This window comes from Meriones unguiculatus, chromosome 18 (genome assembly GCF_030254825.1).
Source record: "Meriones unguiculatus strain TT.TT164.6M chromosome 18, Bangor_MerUng_6.1, whole genome shotgun sequence".
NCBI lineage: Eukaryota > Metazoa > Chordata > Mammalia > Rodentia > Muridae > Meriones > Meriones unguiculatus.
This window is the reverse complement of record NC_083365.1, coordinates 50,861,831-50,877,733: the sequence shown is the minus strand read 5'-3', so window position 1 is coordinate 50,877,733 and position 15,903 is coordinate 50,861,831.

The window sequence follows — 15,903 nt, the reverse complement described above, 5'->3', positions numbered from 1 at the left end:
AAGAGTAGAGGTCTGATCTCTGATATTAGAAATAAATTGGTACTTTGTACTGATGTTCATTTAGGTGTCATCCACCCAAAGAGCATCAGACCTGTCGAATACCTTTTTCTCAGAGGCGGGACCTGGGGCATCAACCCGCATGCAATCAGACATGCTCTTCTCTGGGTCCAAAGCGGCTGACACTGAGTGCAGTGCTTAGCCTCGCATCCTGAGCGTAACATTTTGGCTTTTTATGGTATCCAACCATGCTTGGGGAGACTGTCCTGCTTCAATGACTGTAAAGGCCTGAATGGTCATGGCTGCATTACGCTGTTGTGAGACTCTAATCTTGCATATATACCACAGGCAAACCAAGGAGACCAACACCAGAAGGCCTGCTAACGCTCCCATGCCCGCCCATTCCTTCAGATGATTCATGGCTGCAGCAATCCATGATGATAATCCTGTGGCTAGTCCTGCGTCCACTCTGGTAGAATTTACCGTGACAATGGCCACTCTCAGCTGCTCCATCGTAGTATCGAATTCTCCAGTCCAATTACCTAAAATATAGCTAGACGATTGTTTAGACAGATTTGCAGCACAGGGAAAATTCTCATGTTATATGCTAGTGACTCAAAGTCCAGCATACTTTCATTGACAGCCAAGTTGAGCGATTTGCCATTGGGTATCAATCTCCTAAATTTTAAGAGCATCCAACTGTGTAAGTTTGATTCTTCCTGAACCTTGCAAGTCTAGTTTATTTCCTAAATATTAAAAGCCTCCATTGTTGGGGGTTGCTCTGATACTTTAATTTGATGCTAATTACTGTCCCTCGAGATCTGATTACTGCCTGGTACACCTATACTTGTTTTGTAAACCTGCCTAAGACATTGTACCTGTTTGGTTGATTAAAGACCTAAAACTGGAAAGAGCAGAATGGGGTAGGAATCATTAAGGTTTCCTGGCTTTGGAAACCAGAGAATCACAGGAAACGGATGGATGGGAAAAAAGGAAGGAGGAGGATGAAGTGATGGGTATTCGTGGAAAGAACTACATGGGCCGGGAGTAAGGACTTCTAGGATGCTGAGGGTTAAGAAAACACAAAGCTGGAAAGTATAAGCAAGTGTTTATAAGATTATGGATGGAATGTAGCCCAGATAAGAAGAGTTAAGGCAGATAGCATTGGATAGGGGCTGGGAGGTAAGGTTATTTAGACAGTGTAGGTGAAATATCTGCACAGCCCAAGGAAAATACAGCAATCATAAAAAAGTGCCTATTCTTATTAATTGTGATAGAGGGTTAATTAATACTGCCATGATAATCATAGGACCAATAATAAACATGAACACCCATTTTTAATTTACTACAACATTCCATCTAGGAGGAGACATTTGGCTCAGAGGCACCAATTGTACTTAACGTAAGATTTAATCAGACATGCCAGCCTACTGCTGAGGAGATGTGTCAGTAGGCAGTTCTCCGCAAATGTACATACCTTCATGCTTACAGTTAAAAACGCACAGTGCAGATGAGTAATGAATACATTCTGAAAATCTCAATGAATGAGATCCAAGATGGCAACGCCGACAGCACACGGTATCTGATCAGCAGCTCAGCAGTGGGAGCAGAGTGACCAGCAGGGCATACGGTAGACCCCAAAACCCTGACGTCTGTGTTTCTCAGGTGAGATGAGAACTTACGGGAAAACACAAGGGTCCATCTTCAGGCCACTAGCTAATACCAGGAAATATTCCTGGGCTCCTGCCTGGCATGGCCACAGACTTAGACCACCTGCCCAAGCCCACCATTTGTGGATACTTTCAGTGGTTCACGTCTTTGACTTCAGGGACTCACTCTCACTGTCAGTGAAGTGGATGCCTTCCAGTACCAAGGCAAGACTCCAAACCTGGGCACCCACTCTCACTATCCCATGAATACCTCCTGGGTATCCCCCATTATCGGGAGCCCACAATCACCATCCCTTGGAAAGGATACCTTCTGGTACCGGGTGCGCAACTCCAAACTCAGGGCCCACTCTCACCACCCTGGGTAAAAGAATACAACCTCAGGCATCCTGACAACCACGGAAGCAATGCCCGACACAGCTGCAAGGCTTAACAATTCTCCTAAGGAGACCATCAGGAACAATGAGCTCACAGGTTCTCTAAAAAGACTATATCCAGCCAAGCACAGTGTCTGAGCACATTGCCTGGGCTCACTAACTTAACAGCAAGAAAGCAGCTAACTCCAGGACTTCCCTCTGCAAAAGGAAGATCCCTGAGCTTCTTAGGAATCTGTGTGATCCCCAGAATCAAACATTTAAGGATATCCGTGGGAAATTCCTTGAGAACCACCTGCTGGCCTGAGGTCATTCCCACTAATCTGAGAAGAACTCCTGCACAGAACATCCAGCTTCCTGCCCAGGGCTCTTCCCACACCACAGATAACTCCAGTAGGCAATGGGAGCTATCATACGATACCAGAGACAAGCAGATGGCTAAAGTTCAGCATAAAAACACAATCCACAAAAGCCAAAATAAATATGGCATCCCCAGAACCTAGTTACACAAAGGCAAGCAGCCCTGGATGTAGCAACACAACTGAAACACAAGAAATTGACCTTAAATCTATGCTTAGGAAAACAGAGGAAACAAATAAAATCCACAAAGAAAGACATGAAGATGCTGTCAAACAGATCAATTCCTTTAGAGAGAAAATTAAAAAAAAAAAATCTCTGAAAGAAATACAGAATTCAAATAAACAGGTGAAGGAACTGAAGAAATCATGTAATGAAAAGCAGGAAAATGCAGACAAACAGGTAAAGGAAATCACCAAAACAGTTGAAGGTCTGAAGGTGAAAATAGAAACATTACAAAAACAAAACAAACAAACAAACAAAAACGAGAGAGAGAGCACATACTGAAGAAATCCTGGAGAGGGAGAACTTAGGGAAGAAAACAGGAACACAGAGGTAAGCATAACCAAGAGAATACAAGAGAGGGAGAAAAGAATCTCAGGTGTAGAAGACAAAATAGAAGAAACCGACATATCCCTCCAAAGACAATGTTAATCCAAAAAAAGTTTCTGACACAAAACATACAAGAAGTCAAGGACACCATGAAAAGTAGAAACCTAGGAATAATATGAATAGAAGAAAGAGAATATCCCCAGCTCAAGGACCAGATAATATTTCAACAAAATCATAGAAGGAAATTTCTGCAATCTTAAGAAAGAGAAGCCAACTATTTCTGACAGGAACTCAATGACTGGCTCCTTTACCCCCACCACCACCCCAAGGGAGGAACAGCCTTGCAAAGTCACAGAGGAAAACATGGCAGCCAGTCCTGAAGACACCTGATAAGCTAGGGTCAGATGGAAAGGGAGGAGGACCTCCTCTAGCAGTGGACTTGGAAAGGGCAGGGAGGAGATGTGGGAGGAAGGGTGGAATTGGGAGGGAATGAGGGAGGGACCTATGGCTGGGATACAAAGTAAATAACCTGTGATTAATATAAAAAAATTAATTAAAAAAGAAAGATGCCTATAAACATTAATGATAGTAGTGTTATTTAATGAACAAGTTAAATAAAAAATTTGGTAATCTACATAGCATTTCCAATGTTGTCACCATAGACTATTTATTACATATTTATTAAGCATTACCGTTAATAATTTTTTCTCTTTTTTAAAAGATTTTAAATTTTAATATTATAATATAATTATGTCATTTCTCTGTTTTTTTCCCACCAAACCCTCCTATATCCGCGTTCTTCCCTCATTCAAATTCGTGATTTTTTTTAATCTATTGTTCTATATACATATCGAGTTTTTAAAATTTTTAATTGTTTTTTTAAAAAGCACAATGTATTTTGATTATCGTCTTTCTTTCCCCAGCTATATGGTGGCTTTTAAATTATTTATCTATATGTTTGGAAACAAAATATTCATTTACCCTTTGTCTTCTTCGTATCTGTGATCTTGGAACTGAACCCTTTTAATAGAGATGCCAGAAATATTTATTTCTTCACACATGTTTGGGGAATTTCTGTAAAAATAAATAAATTTACATGTTCCAATTACAAATTTTGCAGCCTATAACAGCCTTTCTTTTCTTTGTTCAGCACAATGTTAGTGTCTGAAGTGTGTTACTCCAAATCTGCTTACCAGGAAAACTTTAGACAAAAACTTGGATTTCTGCTAAACCTTTTTAACTTGGCAATAATTTCAATAACTTGCCATGGTTTCTTGAGATATAGTAATTAATATTTGTTCACAATTCCTGTATTTTCTAAGACCTTTTAACCCATGGTCAGTTATTGTGGCTATATTATGATTTTACGAATTCTTGAATTTTTTATTTGTATTAATGAGTATTATTTTATTTGTATTATAAGTATTAATTTAACTCTTGTTTGGGCATTATACATTCCTTATTAAACCAAAGAGGGCATTGTTTGTTTGACCATTCTTCCAGGGCTATAAGAACTATCACTCTGGTAGAATTTACCGTGACAATGGCCACTCTCAGCTGCTCCATCGTAGTATCGAATTCTCAGTCCAATTACCTAAAATATAGCTAGACAATTGTTTAGACAGATTTGCAGTACAGGGAAAATTCTCATGTTGTATGCTAGTGACTCAAAGTCCAGCATACTTTCATTGACAGCCTAGTTGAGCGATTTGCCATAGGGTATCAATTTGCTCCTGCACGAGGACAACTCCACATTTGGCTAAGGCTGAGGATCTGGCTTGCTTCCATGTATGTGAACCTATCTGCATTGCCCACGTGGCATGCTGAGGTTGGCTACCCAGAGGCTATTTAAGCTGTGGGCTGGCTTTCCCCAGGGTCAGATGATTGTTCAAGGTTCCTGAATAAACTGTATTGAAATAATAATAATAATAATAATAATAATAAATGTTCAAAATCCTAAAATAAAAAAAAAAAAAACCTATCACTTTTTCCAGAACACAGGGAACAGAATTTAAATCTCTTGTCACAGACTTGCTCTCTTGTAGTCCTGTGCACTGGCATCATCCTTCATGTTCACACTGACACCTTGGCACACTGGCACCCTGGCACACTGGCGCCCTGGCACCCTGGCACACTGGCCCCCTGGCACCCTGGCACAGTCTACCGTGGCTTCTTGCAGGTGAGCATTCAGTTAAACAGAAAACCACGTCTTAGACTTGCACCTTCTCCTCCTTCATCTTAAACTCTTCATAAATTCCAGGAAGAGCAGATCCCATTTTCTTCCACCCGAGGGAGTCATCTGCATTTTTATAATTCATCTCTGGCCAGAAAAAAAACTCTTTAACATAACTTACAAATGGTTTCTAGTAACCATAATATCTGTGATTTGGATATTACAGTGTTTCCAGGACTTGTTTTAATCTTATGAGTTCTACCCCTTAATCTTCACAATGGTCTTACACGGACATTCACATCTTCACATTTTATAAATTACAGATCTATGTGTGGGAACTCAGGTAATTTTCTCAAGACTTCCAGTTAATGATAATGAAACGAGCGATCACAGGGCTGAGAAGTGTGTCCGCAATATGCGCATTTGAACACTACAACCCCCCCTCCAATGGCGAACTGTAACAACGAACCAGGTACACATCCAAATGTCTGCGAGATTCCGGTGCCGTTTAGGTACTAAAATGTGAAATTACCATGTCTAAAATTTAAAAGGACTAACAGGAACGTAAGGCTAGATTTTGCATGTCTTGTGGATAGGGATTGCTGAGCCGATCAATTATAAACACAAGCTGAAATGCAAACTAAATAATACCGAATTTACTTTATCTTAAATATAATTTCTTATCATGAACCTTTACATTAATTAGTATTAATATTGTTGTGGCATTATATTGCATTGTATAGATTGCAATTTTTATTGCTCACATTTACTTATGTAGCCTTGAGAAATACTTCATTTATCTCATAAAAGATCCATCAAAGTCAAAAAGAATTCTGAAATTGTAAAAAGACCCAATAAATTAATTACTTACTTGACAATAACGATCCTTAAAATCCAGAAGTAAGATCTTTGTTTTTTTAATAATTAAATACTATGATGCTATTGAAAGTGTAAAACTAAGGTGGCATACTAGAATTCTGACTAAATTCAATACCAATTTAATATATTAATATATATATTAATATATATATTACAGTATATATATATATATATACAGTTTTAGTTTGATACTGTTTTAGTAATCAAGAAAATATGTAATGTTTCTCCCTGCTTTTTAAAGTCTTAAACAACATCACTGAAGTCTAGTAATATGAACTTCCATTGAGGGGAATCCCTTTTTTTTTTTTTTGTGGGAGAGCTTCCAGTGTACTGCAAATTGTAGCCAGACCCACCCAATCCTAATACTACCGTCTTGAGACAAAAGGCTCCAATGACATGGATTCTAGGAAAATAATACAACTCCATATAACCCATTACTATCACATTTAAGTTTATAATTAACAAGTTATGGGCTGATGGGATGGCACTTACCTTTAATACCAGTACTCAGAAGGTGCTGTCTCTCTGAGTTGCAAGGCAAAATTATGTACATAGTAAGTTTCAGAACCACCAGTGCTCCATATTGAGTTTCTGTCTTAATATAAGCCCCTCTCTCAAAGCCAGAAATCATTCTCTTAAAAGGGGCAAAACATTGTAAGGTCCAGAAGAATGGGAATTTTGCTGTTAGTTTTGCCTCCTTGAATATCACAAGCCACACCCATAAAGTCTCACCAATATGACTGTGTAAACATTAGTTGAAAGAGGATTATAGCAATAGATATGCCAAAGTGGAAGGAAAAAAAAAATGTGGCCTCAACCTTACACAAAGCACTATGGGTAACTAAGAAATCGTGAAAGCAGATATACATAATCTTGCCAAAGAAAGAGCACACTTATTTTGCCAAATGATCAGCACTAAAATCACACATATGAGTAACATTAAATCACACATAAAGCATAAGCTGTATTTTTACATTTAGGTATATATATATATATGTACATATAAACATAATGTACATGTGCTAGGAATATGTACATATATGCATATTGATATATGTATGCATGTACCTACAATTAGTAAGAAAAAAGAGACTGTGGATTTGCAACAGAGAAAGAGAGAATTATGGGAAGGTTTATGGGAGGAAAGCAGAGGGACAAATAATATATTATAATCTCAAATCCTAAAAAATAATTTTAGAAAAATTACCATTTGGTAGGATCATATGCCAGAGCCTGCTGGCAGAATCAAACAGTACAGGAGTGGATAGTGAGGATTGAAAAAATATATGTAACACAAGATACAAGGGATCAGCTTGAGAGGGCTGACAGCAAAAACTTTTCAGATGTCCCTCAATTGAGGAATGGATACAGAAATTGTGGAACATTTACACAATGGAATACTACTCAGCAATTAAAATCAAGGAAATCATGAAATTTGCAGGCAAATGGTAGGAACACTTGACAAAAGTAAGAAATGAATCCTTATTTCAGTTCATTGATTTAAGTAACAGCATCAAAGCCAAAATATGAGTTGTATAATGTTCACAGGATGTGCAAATGATAATGGTCATGTCTGTTTCTGTACATGTTTTATCAACACAAATTCGTTTTACTTGTCCATGGCTAGAGAATAAAATCAGATAAAATATATTTTATTTGGAGCATTCAGTCATGAACACCAAATAGATGTATACCATGAATTTAAGTAAACAATAAAAACTAGAGATGCCATGATTTTATATTAGAAAAGATTACACTCTCCTACAAATGAAACGTAAATCAATTTACCCTAATAAATAATTTAAAAGATATGATATATGATCTATACTGGATTTACCTGTAAAACAGTATGAAGATGAAATGAAAAGTGTCCTGCTTTAAAATCTCCTTGGTTTGCCTGTGGTATATATGCAAGATTAGAGTCTCACAACAGTGTGATGCAGCCATGATCATTCAGGCCTTTACAGCCATTGAAGCAGGACATTTGCCCCAAGCATGGTTGGATACCATAAAAAGCTAAAATGTTACGCTCAGGATGCGAGGCTAAGCACTGCACTCAGGGTCAGCCGCTTTGGACCCAGAGAAGATCATGTATGATTGCATGCAGGTTGATACCCCAGGTCCCGCCTCTGAGAAAAAGGTATCGGACGGGTCTGATGCTCTTTGGGTGGATGACACCTAAATGAACATCGGTACAAAGTCCCAATTTATTTCTAATATCAGAGATCAGACCTCTACTCTTGCCTGATGCGTCTAAAACAAAAAGGGGGAACTGTAGAGAGCTGAGGAATGCTATGCCTTAAAGATGGAGCTGGTTTCCGCCTTCCACCTTCCCGATGGTGAGTGCTCTCTGTCACAAACAACTCCACATTTGGCTAAGGCTGAGGATCTGGCTTGCTTCCATGTATGTGGACCTATCTGCATTGCCCCCGTGGCACGCCTGGGTTGGCTACCCAGAGGCTATTTAAGCTGTGGGCTGGCTTTCCCCAGGGTCAGATGATTGTTCAAGGTTCCTGAATAAACTGCATTGAAAAAAAAATAAAAATAAAAATAAATAAAAAAATTCAAAGCTAGAGATAAAAAAAACTGTTATATGAATAAAGTGTAATTAATAAAATAAAATTAAATTAAATAAATAAATAAGGGGAAAAAAAAAAACCTGTTACTTACTCATCTGAACCTTCACTGTCACACACCTAGGAATGCCTCACTCTTTGTGATTTGTTTTCTTCTTAATAAGACCAGGTCCGGCAATGCTCTGCTTTCTAACATTTCTTGGCACAAAGCCTTTCTTGAATTGGTATTTTCATTGATTTGGCCTAATTAAGGCTGCTGAAATATAAAGGTGAAAAGTTTACTTATAGATGATATTTAAAATTCAGCACAGTTGGCAACTCTTTGAAGCAAATCTCCGAGGCAGCTCTGTGTGTCAAAAGCCAGCATCCCTGAAAGGAAGATGTTTCATAGATCACAACTCTGCCTTTTGTGTCTGTGATATGCCCTATTATCAGGTCTTAATTGGGTGTCAGTCTGACTTGTCATTCTCACAGAGAATTCTGATAGTAAAATATGATTCCCTGGAACACATTATTATTGTACTTTCATTTGAAACTGTTTTCCTGTATTTCACAGTACAGTTAAAAATAAAGAGATAATTTTCTATTTGGAAGTCAGAACACTCATCTTAACTGTCATCTGAATACAAAATAATTCCTTTTGACAAATGCTCTCACTGAGTCAGTGTTCCAAGTCACAAAATGTGTTTCCAGGGGGCTGTTCTCTTTCTCTCTTTTTTTTCTCCTTTAGTTTGTTGTACCCTGGTAAAACATATTTCTTTTTTACACATTCTCTGTTTCTCATATACTTCCTCTCTCCAGTCTCCATTTCCCATCTTTCCCCTGTTTTCATAGTATTTTGGTTTTAAAGTACAAAATAAACATTCTAATAAAAATGACCAAGATTAATGCAAACTCTGCTGTCAATATCACACCAGCAACGGAGGAGAGTTCCCCTTTCTCCACAACCTCTCCAGCATGTATTGTCACTTGAGTTTTTTATCTTAGCCACTCTGGTGGATGTAAGGTGAAATCTCAGGGTTGTTATGATTTGCATTTCCCTGATGGCTAAATACGGTGAGCATTTCTTTAAGTGTTTCTCTGTCCTTCGATATTCCGATATTCCTCTATTGAGAATTTTCTGTTTAGCTCCCTAACCCATACTTTAATTGTATTACTTGATTTGTTGTTTTTTTAACTCCTTGAGTTCTTTACATATTCTGGATATTAGCCTTCTGTCAGATATGGGGTTGGTGAAGATCCTTTCCCAGTCTGTAGGCTGTCGATTTTTTCACATGACAGTGTCTTTTGTTTTACAAAAGCTTTTCAGTTTCATGAGGTCCCACTTACTGATTGTTGATGTTAAAGCCTGTGCTGTTGGTGTTCTGTTCATGAAGTTGTCTCCTGTGCCAATGAGTTCAAGGCTCTTCCCTTTAAGTGCATATTTTTAATGGGTGATTTGAACCATTTTATACTTAACACCTAACCTGATTAAAAATAATAGACTTTCTTGTCATAAAACATGAATTTTAGTATTAGGAACACTTGCTGCTATGAAATCTGTCTCTTTGGCATTGTTAGTTAAATGATTTTCTTCTTATTAGTGTCAATATTGTGCCTTTTTCAGTCCTACATCTCAATCCCTTTTTAATATTTCAATAAGAGCCTGTTTTTAACATTAAACCCATGTCTCAGTTTTGTAAATATTAGTAGCAAATCTGTGAGTATGCTTGTGTTCATGGGTAATTATTGGGATTTATTTTAAATTCATGTGTATGAGTATTTTGGATGCATGTATGTTTGTGCGCCCTGTGAATGCCTCGTGTCCACAGAGATGAAGGACAGTGTCAGATATCTTGGAAGCTTGTTACAGATGATTTGCTAGCCTGTGTTCTAAACTGCGAAGACATCTCTCCAGCCCCAACATGAGTTTTGTTTTTATTACTCTTGCACAGTGTGAGTGTATGTGCAAATGTGTGTGAGTATACATGGAGTCTGGAGATAGGCCGTGCATCCTCTCGCGATGGGGAGTAGGAGACTATAAACTGACAAATGGGTTCTGTGTGTCAAACTCCAGTCCTCTGCTGGTACAGAAAGATCAACAAAGGTTCTGTCTCTCCAACCCTGTGTGTTTTCATTCAAACTTGACTGTGTCAAGCCTTGACATTGGAACCAAAAGGTCATGGAGCAGGCTGTGGGCATGAGGAGCTCCACAGTGAGTTAAGAGGTCTGAATATGGAGCTAGTTACATAGCCATTGAAAGAGTGGTAACTCACTTGAGTTTTTCAACATGCTGGAGAGGTTGCGGAGAAAGGGGAACCTTCCTCCATTGCTGGTGGGAATGTAAACTGGTACAACCACTTTGGAAGTCAATCTGGCACTTACTCAGACAATAATGAATAACGATTCCTCAAGACCCAGCTATACCACTGCTAGGTATATACCCAAAATTTGCTCAAGTACACAAAGACATTTGCTCAATCATGTTTGTAGCAGCTTTATTCGTAATAGCCAGAACCTGGAAACAACCCAGATGTCCATCAATGGAGGAATGGATACAGAAAGTGTGGTATTTTTACACAATGTAATACTACTCAGCAATCAAAAACAAGGAAATCATGAAATTTGCAGGCAAATGGTGGGATCTAGAAAAGATCATTCTGAGTGAAGTATCCCAGAAGGAGAAAGACAAACATGGTATATACTTGCTTATATAGACCTACAAGATATGATAAACATAATGAAGTCTATACACCTAAAAAAGATAAACAAGAAAGCAGACATGAGGTAAGATGATCAATCCTCACTTAGAAAGACAGATGGGATGTGCATAGGACATATGACAGGAGACTACTGCAGAAGGCATCTGAAAGACCTTACCAAGCAGCATTTCAAAACAGATACTAAGACTTATAACCAAACCTTCGGCAGAAGGGGAGTTAGTATGAAAGGGAAATGATAAGAGCCCCACAAGGACCAAATATCTGGGCACAGGGTTTTTTCTGAAAATGTTTCTCCAACCAAGGACCATGTATGGATATAATCTAGAACCTTTACTCTGACGAAGCTCATGGTAGCTCAATAACCAATTGGTTTCCCATAGTAAGGGGAACAGGGAACTATTTCTGACAGGAACTCAATGGCTGGCTCTTTGACTCCCCACCCCCCAAGGGAGGAGCAGTTCTGCTAGAGGAGGACTTCGAAGCAAGCCCTGAAGATACCTGATAAAACAGGGCCAGACAAACGGAGAGGAGGTCCTCCCCAATCTGTGGACTTGGAAAGGGGCAGGGAGAAGCTGAGGGAGGGAGGGTGGACTGGGAGGGAATAAGGGAGCAGGATAGAGCTGGGATACAGTGTTAATAAAATGTAACTAATAATAATAAACAATAAAAAATAGAAAAAAGAAATAAGGATAAAAAAAGAAAGAGTGGTAACTCTGGATATTGTGAATTCATACAGGATTCAGTGATATTGAAATAACCTCAACTATAATTTCACTCTGAGCAATTGAATGTTTATATGCCTTTTTAATTAAGCATGGTCTTTAAGCAAATGTGGATGAATGGGGTTAAGGTATGATATTCTACATTTAAAATTATAATAGAAGTCAAATTTTCTCATTCATCATTTTCTTGGTGAAACACATCAGGTCCAGAGATGCTATACACCAAACAAAATGAAATCCACTTCACTAAAGATAAAAGCTCAACCTACAAATACGCAGCAGTCTCCAATGCTGAGACATTCTTGGGTTCAATTGGGGGAAAATAAAAAGCCGCAGGAAACAATATACAGAAAGTAATTAGAGACTAGGTTGAAAGAACCTCCAACCACACTTCAAATGCACATTAATAACAATCCATAGTTATAGAAAAATACGTTTCCAAACAGCTTGTAAAAATTCCAGGTGGATGCTTTTAAAGGTTTATCCTGAGTATTCATTGTTTTTTCTAAGTAAAATATTTCAGCAACAATAAAATTTCTAAAATTGGCAAATATAAGTCTAGTTTCATTATTAATTTCTTGTGCTTTAGGCCATATTTTCAAATGAAAGACCTTTAAATACTCATTCAATTAACATGTCAAAAAGTAAGCTTTTTCCTTACATCATAATTGTTATAAGACTTAATATTTTATGCAATTTCACCATGAAAATCTCAAATAATCTTTCAAACAAAAAAAAATGTGTGAGAGCAGCATCTAGAATAAAAGTGGCTTGGGCTTCTCTGCCTGTGTGTGTAGACGTGAATGTATGTATGTGTTCGTATGTGTGTTTGTACATGTCTATATGTATATGTATGTGTGTATTTCTGTGATGTGTATTTCTGTGAATATATGTATGTAGGTTTCTGTATACTTGCATGTGCATGTTTGTGTCCACATGTTTAAGCCTGGTGTATGCATGTGTTTAGATGCATGCATGTATGTGGATACAGGAACATGTGTCAAATAGAGGCCCCAGGTTAATTCTAGGAGTCTCTTTCAATCATTCTTCACATTATTCACTGAAGAAAGGACTCTCCGTTGAACCCAGAGCTCTGGATATGAGCTGATGTAGCCAGCTTATACTGAGGATCTCTGAAGAATGCAATTACCATCAGGCTGTCATATCCACAAGGCACTCCTATGGGTTCTTCGGCTATGCTTTTAGTTTTCCAATTTTTACTGCAATTACTCAATCAACCTCGCCATCTCCTCAGCTTTGATGGCTTAGTTTTTAGTTAGAGATGGTGATGAAAATTCTGTTCTTTTTTTTTTTTTTTTTCAATGCAGTTTATTCAGGAACCTTGTACAATCATCTGACCCTGGGGAAAGCCAGCCCACAGCTTAAATAGCCTCTGGGTAGCCAACCCCAGCATGCCATGTGGGCAATGCAGATAGGTCTACATACATGGAAGCAAGCCAGACCTTCGGCCGTAGCCAAATGTGGAATTGTTCGTGACAGAGAGCACTCACCATCAGGAAGGTAGAAGGCGGAAACCAGCTCCAACTTTAAGGCACAGCATTCCGCAGCTCTCTACAGTTCCCCCTTTTTGTTTTGGACGCATCAGGCAAGAGTAGAGGTCTGATCTCTGATATTAGAAATGAATGGGGACTTTGTACTGATGTTCATTTAGGTGTCATCCACCCAAAGAGCATCAGACCCGTCCAATACCTTTTTCTCAGAGACGGGACCTGGGGCATCAACCCGCATGCAATCAGACATGCTCTTCTCTGGGTCCAAAGCGGCTGACCCTGAGTGCAGTGCTTAGCCTCGCATCCTGAGCATAATATTTTAGCTTTTTATGGTATCCAACCATGCTTGGGGAGACTGTCCTGCTTCAATGGCTGTAAAGGCCTGAATGGTCATGGCTGCATTACGCTGTTGTGAGACTCTAATCTTGCATATATACCACAGGCAAACCAAGGAGACCAACACCAGAAGGCCTGCTAATGCTCCCATGCCTGCCCATTCCTTCAGATGATTCATGGCTGCAGCAATCCATGATGATAATCCTGTGGCTAGTCCTGCGTCCACTCTGGTAGAATTTACTGTGACAATGGCCACTCTCAGCTGCTCCATCGTAGTGTCGAATTCTCCAGTCCAATTACCTAAAATATAGCTAGACAATTGTTTAGACAGATTTGCAGCACGGGAAAAATTCTCATATTGTATGCTAGTGACACAAAGTCCAGCATACTTCCATTGACAGCCAAGTTGAGCGATTTGCTCCTGCACGAGGTCAATCCTCTGATTGAACACCATCAAGCTTCCTTTTAGTTGAGCATTAATTCCTTTTTTGTACATCTAAGGCATGAGCTACATTAGCTAAAAGATTATTCAGGGTCTGAGCAGTCTGCACAGTATGACTCATGGCTAATGCCGCGGTAGTAGCTCCAACAGCCGCCAATGAGATGGCAGTAACAATGGTGGCTGTAGTTCCAAGATCCCTTTTCTGTCTGAAGAGAGTCATAGCATGAGGGGCATCAACGGGCACAGGCACCCAGTGAGGCATGCGAGTAACTAGGGCATACCTAAATTCACTAGCATTCCAGCATTGGGCAAAAAAGCAAGTATCATTACCACAATTACTTGGTTCTATCTGGCTAATAATGAATAAAAATGGGGGATATAAACAAACAGGTGTGGGTTTATAGGAAATATTGTGAGAAGCCTTAACCCCCTTGTTGGAACATCCTGCATCAGTTCTAGAACTAGCAGTGGTGGTGTCCGAGGTCTGAGTAGGTTCAGGAGACCATTGCCCCCAGGGGCGAGACATGCTCCATGTAAATTGACTAATTCCATGTTTTCCTCCACTTTTGAAAGACCTTTAAGGTTCTTAAATTGTTTTTTTCCTTTTTTAAAAAAATTTTTCATCAATTACACTTTATTCATTCTGTTCTTGATTCCTAAATCCAGCGTTTGTTTATCCTCTGATTTGTGCATCAAACAAACAGAAAAAAAAAGCATCCATTCCTCAGAATATTCTTCAGATAACGTTATGGCTGCCCACTGTTTCTATGACTGATAACGTTACGGGTACCAGCTTTTCTATGACAGATAACGTTGTGCTTTCCTATTGTTCTAGGAAAGTTTTGCATGTTAGAAAAAGCAACACTGGTGAGTTTTTATATCTGTGGTAATGCTATATACTTGAAGTAACTGCAATATAGAAAATAAAGCATGTATTATGTGGACAAAACATTTTACAGGAGAATTGAAGGCACATATTATAAAATATTTTAGACACTATCATGTTTTCCAAAAAAAATCATGACCATAAGAATTTAATCAATAAAAAAAATTATGAAGTGAAAAAAGAACTTATTTAACCTGGAAATAGGACACAGACACAAATCATGATGAAGCAGACTGTGTCAAACCTTGAAAAGGTTTAACCAGAGAGAACACTTAGACTAGACAATCAGTGGTTTCTACACAAGACAGTACCAGGTATTACTAATATTGTAGTTATTGCATATTTTGAAAGTACTTATAAACTCTCGATTAGTTATATTTTGTGATTCGTTATAGTAAATTATAAAACTTTATTTTAAATTATTCCACAAATACAATATTTTCCAAACTAGAAAAGTATACTGCACAGGTCCCATATTTAAATTAATCTAGAATATGTTTAACCTATAGTCGGTGTCAAGTAAAAGCAAATGCTGGAAATGGCTATCTATAGTTACTCTTAGCACACCAAAGGACAGGGAGGCTGGAGGCTCAGACACTAACTGTAGCTCTCTTCAGCTAGTCTCACCCCTGTCCCTCGTCTAAGTTTCTCCAGCTCACTGAGTTCCTTTCTCCCAGCCTCTCATTTCCAGGCTTCTTCTTCTCCTTCTTTCTCCTCCTTCTTTTTTCT